Below are 9555 nucleotides of genomic sequence, written 5' to 3'. Positions count from 1 at the left end.
AGTATTTGTGTGTGTGGGCGCACCAGCAGGTGGGAGGAAGTTTGTATGTCTTTTCCCCCCCTGGATTCATCACTCACATCTGAGGTGACTGACTGAGTTAAAAGTTTCAAGTCAGCCTCCTACAAAATATCTGCCAGAAGGATAAAACAAGTACATTTATGGCATGAGAATGACTTCATTTATTACGCTTCAGGAGTTTCACTTACAATTTATGTAGTCATGCACAACGCAACAGAACTTTTGTTTTGTATTGTTGCATCATCACTGCTCCGTCCTTAAAGGTTCTATATTGTAGAAAGTGACACCTCCTTTCTTTTTTGATAATAGAGCAGGTTTAGGTGCTACATAAATACTGTTTACGTATGAACATGATATTAGGGGAATTGGGTCTTTAAACTAGCTGTCGGGACTTTTGTAAGTTTGTGATGTCACAACTATACAGTCATCACACTCAAAAAATGACCCCAGCAGGGCTGTGATTGTAAAAACACCAGCAGAGCTGATGTTGAAACATGGAGGGCGGTGCCTGCTCAGGCCTGTGAGAGATGACTAATCAGAGCAGACTGGGCTTTTTGGGAGGGGGACCTTAAAGAGACAGGCACTAAAACAGATCATTAAGGCAGATGGGTGAATATAGGTGCTGCAGCAACGGACAGTAAGAGAAAAATAATTGTTTTTTTTAACATTAAAGCATGACAACAACTTTATATTGGAGGAAGTTCTTAATAATCATTACTGCTCATGTTGTAGCATGAAGTATAGAGGATATAAAAAATTACAATGATATTAATTTTAGCAAAATTAAATTGAATTAAAAAAATAAATAACTAAGAAACAAATCTAATGAACATGTCAGTACATGCAAAACTAAAAGAACAAGTTAAGATGGCTGGCACGTTTTAAAAAAAATCTCAGCAGGTTGTGCGCTAATCAGAAGGTTGGTGGATCGATGTGACATAAATGGGTGAAGTGCTGTAAAAGCGCGTTGAGTGGTCAGCAAACAATAAAAGTGCTGTATAAAGGCAAGTCCATTTAGTCCATTTAGACCTTCTCCTTTCCTCCATTGAGTACTTGCTTGCCTTGCCAAACATCCTTGATGCAGCAGCAACAGAAGTCACTGATTAGAGAGGCCAAGCTACATTATCAATCCCTTCATAGACAAGATCACAGACTCATTCTTCTCCCACTTTCAGTATACAGCAGACAAGTGGATAAATAACCTCGTCATTAAGATATTAAACAGGCTTCATGATTGGAAAGAACTGATGTGAGTGCAATTAGTTTCAATTAAAAGCTGTTTGAGAAATCTGTTGATCAGAGTGAGTGAGCAGCGACGCAGAGACAAAGACATGATCCTGCAGCAATACTAATTAATTTATAGGAAAATACGTTTCTTATCTGTCAGGATTCTCATTGTTGTTATCATCTTTTCCACCAAAGCTATTTGACTCCACTAATTAAACTTTTTGAACTGTGGAAAACGTGAGTTGACTTCTCTTCTCTTTGCTGTGTTGGGGTTTGTGGTTTGTTTCCTCCTCTAAGAGTCAGTCAACAAGAATATCGTTTTCCTAAAGTACATTAAATGTCTCACAATCATTCTCCAGTAGATTTTCTGCCTGTGAGGTTTTTTTTCATATTTTCTTTTTTACAAAATATGTGACAACTCAGTAGCCTCATTACTGCAGACAGACTGTCAGCTCTGTGGCAGCATCTCTGACTCCCTAATGGCTATAAAACGTGATTTTACCGCTGTCTGGCAGCAGTTCTCACAGTTTTTAAATAAAAAAAAATGTTGTACAAAATGACAGCACAATTTCTATTGCACAGGCTGTAGAAATAAGTCACACGTGGGTTATGAAGAACTTCTTTCCATCTGTTAAATGGTTTCTTATTCATCTGTTCTTCACATGCTTTTTTGTGTTAAGCCCCCAAAGTCGAAATTGCCAAAGAAAGAGAGCAGGCCATTATCGCTGTAGATGTGGTGTTTCCATGGCGATGGCGTGATGGTTTTGCTCGGAACTGGTTTTAAATGCATTAAATTGATTGATTGTGTGTGTGTGTGTGTGTGTGTGTGTGTGTGAGAGAGAGAGAGAGCACCTTGTTAAAAAAGAAAATTAACAATTGACAAAATGAAGAAATAAGAAGAATAAACCAGAGAGTAAAAACACAAGTGCACCTTTGAAACTGAATTCAACAGTATGCAGTATAATGTTAATTATTAGTATTAGTAAAGCTACACTTTAAAGATATAATTTGTGTTTTTTTTCTTTAAGTTGTCCAATGCTGCTGGACTGGATGTCTTAAGATTTCATTAGCATTGGTGGTTCTTTAACAAAGAAGACAACAACTCCCATGATCCCACGCTACTTACTCTTTTGTACTGTACGGTGCCAGAAATTACATACTGTGCCTTTAAAATGACAGACTGTGCAGAATGCCATTAACAGTAACATCCTGACAACTTCTCAGAACTGAAGACTTCTGGTACCCTCATCCTTTCTATTCTTTGCTATCCATACATTATCATTCTTTATTCAGACTGTTGAATCTCCTCCAGCTGCTTCGTTGGTACGTCAGCCTTAATGAGAAGCCTCCCTACGTCCCACCAGGCTCCATCTTTCTGCCAGGGTGAAATTTGCCATGACACCACTTGAAGGCCTGACACACCCAGCATGGTCTCAGAGATGTTTAAGGTTTAAAGAGGACTGCAGTACTTTTATCTCATCTTGACTATCACCTTGTGAGATGGGGAGAACTGAACAAGCCGTTTCAAATATTTGATTTGATGAGCTAATGCCCCCTTCTGTGTTTTTACATATTGTCTCGTAATATTTGAAGGTCCTATTTGTAAGAAAGGTTCATTTTGAGTCTCATTCCCAGCTCATTGCTGACGCTTTGGGATTGTAAATCGGGTCCGTCACCATCCCAATGCGTCCATTTATGAAAATGTAATTTAACTCTTTTCAACATCTGAAATAAAATGTAGCAGATTCAAGAGTTTGATAGAATATTCTGACGTTAATGGAAAATGTGCTTATTTGCGTTAGGATATATCTTCCTATGTGACTCTGTTGCACACTATATGTCATTCCTTTCAAGAATTACATGAGGAGATTGATACCACCATCATGTCTGTAGGCTAAAGGATCAGGGAGGTGGAGTTCAGCAGCTGAATCCCCTGTGCCCATAAAACACCACCAAGCCAGACAGGTACCAATATTTCCTGCTGCCTCCTAGCACGGTGGGAGGATTACCAGTGACTTGGACAGTAAAGCTCTGTCACAACACGACTGAAGAAAGTTGGACAAATACAATACAAATCTATGCTCAAACTAGCAGCCATGTCTTTACAGACAGCGTACTTTGTTTTAGAGACAGATTATTTACCTGATTACAGGAATAGTTTTGATTTTGGGAGTTCCACTGACTCACTAGCCAAGAGTTAGATGGGAAATTAGTTTTACATAAAGACTGAAAACAAGAAAACAGCCGTGGTAACAAAATCCAACAAGCACCTCTGGATTCTTGGCGTCACTGTCTCCAACAACCAGCAGAGACTCCAAGAAGTTAAGACAAGACCACATGTTGGAATTTATATCTACTTGTTTCTGTGACTTTTTTTGTATCACTGTGTTTGTGTGTTTGCTGGTGATATTGATTGATATTGTCCAAGTCTGAGCAGGCATGGAAGTCTGATCAGTGTTCACAGTCTTCAAAAATACAGTGGATTTATCAAATGTGCAGTTTCTCATATGATTGATCTTGTTTCAGTTTGCTTCGGAAGGCATCTCCTAATGAGTCTGCTTCTTGTCTTGTATTATTTTATTATTCTTTATTTATGAAGTCTCTCTCTGGCCTCATCTTTAATATCTCCATTCATCCTGATGCACGTACCTTCCATCCCTTTCATGGCCTTTCCCTTCCCTCCAAGGATAATTACCAGACACAGTCTGGGATATAAGTAAAGCGTTGGGTTATAAATGCACCCAACTCTACAGCAGGGTGAGTCATATCCATATTGTTGGAGTTCAGAAATAATGAGCCTCTATTCTCTTAAAGGAGATCCATGTTCTGGGTGCTATATTAAGGCGATGTGTAGGATTTTATTGCATACAGAAAGAGATACTCTGTATACAAATTGTAAAATCATGTGTGCAATGTGGACATCCCAGGAAAAAAAGTCAGTTTGAATGTCCATTTTCAGGGTTTTCAGCGCATTGTCTCCTAATCTGAAAATGCAAAGTCTGTCTCATATTTAGTTTCTTTTACGTAGAATAAAATAATTATGTAGAATAATATGTACATCTGTAGTCTGTCTGTTTTGTATATTGCAAATTATAAGCTAGGAGAATTCATTTCACTGACAAAAATTAGCTGCAAAATGGAAATGAAAAGGGAAGACAAACCTCCATTATGCAAATGCCTTATGGATATATAATAAGCTCAGGTTCTTAAACTGAGTGTATGATCATGTTTCCAAACCTTCTTTTTAAATCCAATAATACGTTCTTTGCATGCAAATAAGATGAAATCCAATCACTGAATTAAAGCCCTCTCCCCTCTTGTGTGTCCGTGGGTTGGTTGATTTGTTAGTTTGTCAGCAGGATTACACAAAAACTACTGAATGGATTTCCATGAAACTTGGATGGAGGATGGGTCTCGGCCAAAAATAGACCCCAATCACTCTCCATTCATTATTACTCTCCACTGGAATTCCAAGTAAGACACTCAGGCAAAATCCACCAAGCCCGACTTCACCGACATAAACATACATGACATCACGGCAGTATGGTGGTGCACATAGTGAAACATGCTGTAACAACACTTCTCCTGTCTCTTTTCCCTAATCTGTTAAATCATCTGCTATGGTTGCTTGTGAAGCAAATGCTGGAAGACGGTAATGCCGCCTTTGAAATACCAACGTAAATGATGAGCTGCAGGCCTGCTTGTTGCTGCCACTGACAGACAGTAGACACAAACAATTGATTAACGGAGCAGCACTTTCAAATAAATGTCAGTGAAGGTTATGAAATCAGTTGATAATTTCACATCACTTCCACCATTAATCCAAAAGCATTCTTATCACATCCACTTTTGTCAAGTATTTTTTTTATTAATTCCACCCATGGCAATATTGTGCTGTGATTGATGAATGTAAGATGGGGAAAGTGATAAAACATGGCTCTGTTCTAATCAAATTACTTAATAATTTATCACTCCAATTTTCATTTCACATCCATTTTTATCAATTCATTCTTGTTATTTTCTACCCCTCATAGTTTACTTGGTGTACATAATATGCAGATAACCGTATGTATCGATTTATTTTATTTTAATTTTATATTTCATCCTTTACTATTATAAATGTAATTATATGTAAATATATTATCTGGGTTGTAACCTGAAGGAGCTTATACTTTCTTTTCGTTGGAAAACCCTGTGTTGCAGCCTGCAAGGACCCTGAACCCTGAACCTTGAAAATGTAAGCAGCATTTCAGTGTCACTTGTTGAGTGAAGCTAATTTGAACTAGCCAGATGGGTAGCCTGTTAAATAATTCCATACAGGCCGAATGAGACGATTGGATGGGCTTATCAGAGGGCTGCAAAGCCCTTTAGTTTTCAGAGCACTTGATTTATTGATTGCTACATGGAGGAAAGGGATCGTTACATTGAGTGAGTCGAGAAAAAATCCTCTTTCTTCTCTTCGCCCTCTTCTGGAACATGAAGGCTTTGCTGAGATCAGCTTACATCCTGTTATTCCTGAACCCATCCCACTGCATAGATAAGACAAAATGAACTGACCGCACACAAACTACATACAGTAACAGCCTCAAACTCAAACTGATTGCTTGGTTTGTAGTTGCTCTTTCCCACCTGAGAGTGCATAACGAGCCGCACACCATTAGCTGCTGGACTGGGAAGACCCTCGAGTAGCTCTGCGGACATTAGGATGCATGTGTGTGGGTGGAGGGATAAGTGAGAGGTTTGGTGGATGTGCCCTTTTCTTTGACAGGATACAAGTGAGGTCTGTTTTTTCTGTCTGCAGCTCTGTTTCTGTACAGAGACCCATCATGGCAAAAGAGAAAGAAAGAAGAAGAAAAAGGAAATGATGAAAGAATTTATGCAAACATTGTTCACATATGACATCATTTAAGCACCTTTGCTCTGTTTTTTGTTTTGTTTTTTGTGTTCAGGGCCAAGAGGAAGCCTTCATTAGCTTATGCCAGATGTGCCAGTGAGTAATTCAATACACATTGTAGTAAACAGCTCGTGTTCAGCCTCAAAATAATGTCGAGACCACAACAACATCATAACGAGAAACTCACATTTATAATGTGAGTCATAGTTGTTTTCAGTATAAAGTAATATCAACACATTTCCCTCAGGACATAAATGAGGTTTGCAGTAGGTGAGAGACCTCCATATGTCCTCATAATGATTAGAGTGTTAAAGACCATCTTGATATATAAAAACAGGATGATCACACACAATCAGCTTTAATGAAAATGTTTTCTAATGCATGTTAGCGCTGAGGACCAGCACCTCTCTGAGCTCAGAGCGTAAAAGAACACTCTACACTTCTTATTCAAGCTTTTGAATATCACATTAGATGTATCTTTCCATTTTCACATAATGCTGGGAAATCAATGTTGCTGCTGTTCTCGCTCTGTTTATCTGGAATACAGAGTATTAGAGGTTGTTGTGGTTTCGACAGAGCCCCGTGATGTGTCGTGCTCGTGCTTACCATGCAGGCCGGAGTATCTGCGGAACATCAGAGGCTCATGTTTACTATAAATGTTCCTTCTGTTCTGATCATACAAGCACAGTCAACTTAAAACCTGCATACTGGAATCCACAGCCCGCAGGGGAACAAACCACCTCGGATTACAACTCAAATGTTAACCAATTGAACTGTTAGTGAGCACCTGCCTGACGCACAGCGTGTTGCTTTTCATAACAGGAATATTGAATCCTCATGAATGCTCTCCAAGATGGAAACTTTTCATTGCTTTAAGATGCTGTCTCGTTCTGCTGAACACGTTGTAAAATTCAGCGGAAATTTTTAGGACCAAGGTTGAAGGCCAAACACTTTACTTTATAATGATAAGTTTAAGCAAAAACCGTGTCTATTGCAAGTTAGATTCATGGCACAGATTAGATGTTAAGACCACGTACTGAGCCCTGACAACGTCTTTACAGCTGCATTTCTCTATATTCCTTACATTAAAGGGGTACTATGTAGTATTAGAGAAGAAATTCAAACTTAGCATTTTAATATTTACAATATTACTGATGTAATAATACAAACTCAATAATATTTATTTTACCATAACTGAATAAACAAGCTGTTCTCAGAGGAAAATTAGGTCCCCAGAACACTGTTTGAAGCTAGAAAGGTGGCAGGGTCCGCCAACTATAAACAGAGTGAAACAGTATGAAAATGTGTTGTCTTTTAACGTCACTTTGTTTTTTCAGTTTATTTAATCGCGAAAATGAAGTGAGTTTTTGGTTTGATAAGGCAGAATTTCTCCCCCAAAACTACATAGTGCTCCTTTAACGCTGAATCAAATGACTGTTTCATGTGACAGGGTCGGAGAACGACAGAGTTAGCAATTAGCAAGAAACTCCAGTGGGGTGATAATGTTGCTTTGTGTCTGCTCTAATCTGCTCTATTAACCACAACAATTTTATAATATATTTTACAAATATAGAGGCTGTCGGCCTGTTTAGGAGTTTTTCTGCCCCCTAATGGCTAAAAATCCATTCATGCAGCTTTAAGATGCCATTGTACTTTTCAACACTTAAAAAAGGGGAATAGATACATTTCTAAATTATATGTTGCCCTGCAGCAGCACTAATTAGCCCATATCACAGGCTCGGGATGTGGCATCTCATGGACAGTGACTCAAGAAGCCAAAAGTGAGGAATATTAATGGCAACTTGACTTGTTATTTTTACTTTAACACACACTTTTCAGTAAAAGAGAGAAGGGTTGTCTACAAGTCACCCACTAAGACTCTTCCAAATATCAAAATGTCAAAAAGTCTGGGGTAGGTTGTGATCATGTTCTGCTTTATGAATCAACTCGCGTCATTACTTCTTCTTTCCCATCACCATTTGGTTTTTGGAGACATCAGCAAGATCCTGGCAGATAGTTAGTGTGTATGTGAGGCTCTAATTCTCCAGTCACACTGATCAGACACCCTCACCGATCCTGTCACAGTTCATTGTACCCCTCCAGAGAGATAAGGGTGTTTGTCACATTGAGATGTATTGGGTTCAGTCAACCGTGTCTAATGACAGCTGCTCGACTGTGGACGTACGTTCTCCCACCTCAGCAAGTTCTGGGAAGATTCACACGGTCTACAGAAAGTACAGCGATGTGAAAATGACAAATGGTTCATTGCTATGCGGAATGTGTGTGTGTGTGTGTGTATTATTAGAAATTAATTAGACTGTGATGGTGAGTCATCACAGGTGTCTGACATGAAGCATTTCAGTGAAGAAGAACCTCCTTGTTAACCTTTGATTGTGGCTCATTTTGTCATCATAACCTCCGTCATTAATATTCATGAGCACAACTGAATGATGTCAGCGCTGCAGACGTATGGAAAAGAAAAAACAGTCATGACCTAGAATATTACACATATTAAAGAGATAACATCGTAGTCCTTACACATTTAATCATTAGCCCTTTAAAATCACAGACTGGCTAGACTTTTCTATTCCTTTCCCTTTATATTCTGCTTTTTTAAGGATTTACTGCAACTGCACCACTAATAACACAAGCTAATGATGATGATCCCAGAGCTGATTTGTTTTTGCAAAACATTTCAAATGATTAGTGATTCAGTTTAATCGGTAGGCCTATTTGCCCGGAAATTTGAAAAGGTTAATACACACTAAAAGAGCACAGCTGGTCTGTTAGTGATGCTGGCTCAGGCGTGTGTGAGCTGACCAATCAGAGGAGACTGGGTACTAAAGAGACAGGAGCTAAAACAGAGCGTTTGGGCAGTCTGAGAAAAATGATGTTTTTTAAAGCATTAAAACATGTAAAGCTATTCTAGTAGTAACCCAATTAATGCAAAATTATGAACCTGAAAATGTGCATAGTATGTCTCCCTTAAAGTATGAAAGCACCCTTCTTTCTTTCATCTCTCTCCATTACTCATCCTTTTATTCTTTCCACATGGCCAGCAGTGGATTATCACTGTGACCTCACAGAGAAAACAGTTATTAAAAATCATGTTCTTTAATACATTATATGCCCACCAGGTAGAATTACAACTGACAAGTAATACGACTGTAAACCTGTTTCTTGGTTTGGTAGCATTCTCAAGTCATTCCCGGGTGTTGGATATAAGCAGGCTGCACTTTATCTATTATTATTTTTCTTTAAATTTCTTGTAATCGACACAAACACGGCAGGAGAGTGTACACCCAACTTCACTCTCTCTGGGTTCATAACAATGCTCCTCATTGCTCATGTTCTCTGTAATGTCTCTGATACTACTCAGCGCTGTTTCACTCATTCCTGCCCCTCCTAAAACATTG

Source organism: Pagrus major, chromosome 21 (assembly GCF_040436345.1).
Source record: "Pagrus major chromosome 21, Pma_NU_1.0".
NCBI lineage: Eukaryota > Metazoa > Chordata > Actinopteri > Spariformes > Sparidae > Pagrus > Pagrus major.
Note: the sequence above shows the minus strand (reverse complement) of the source record.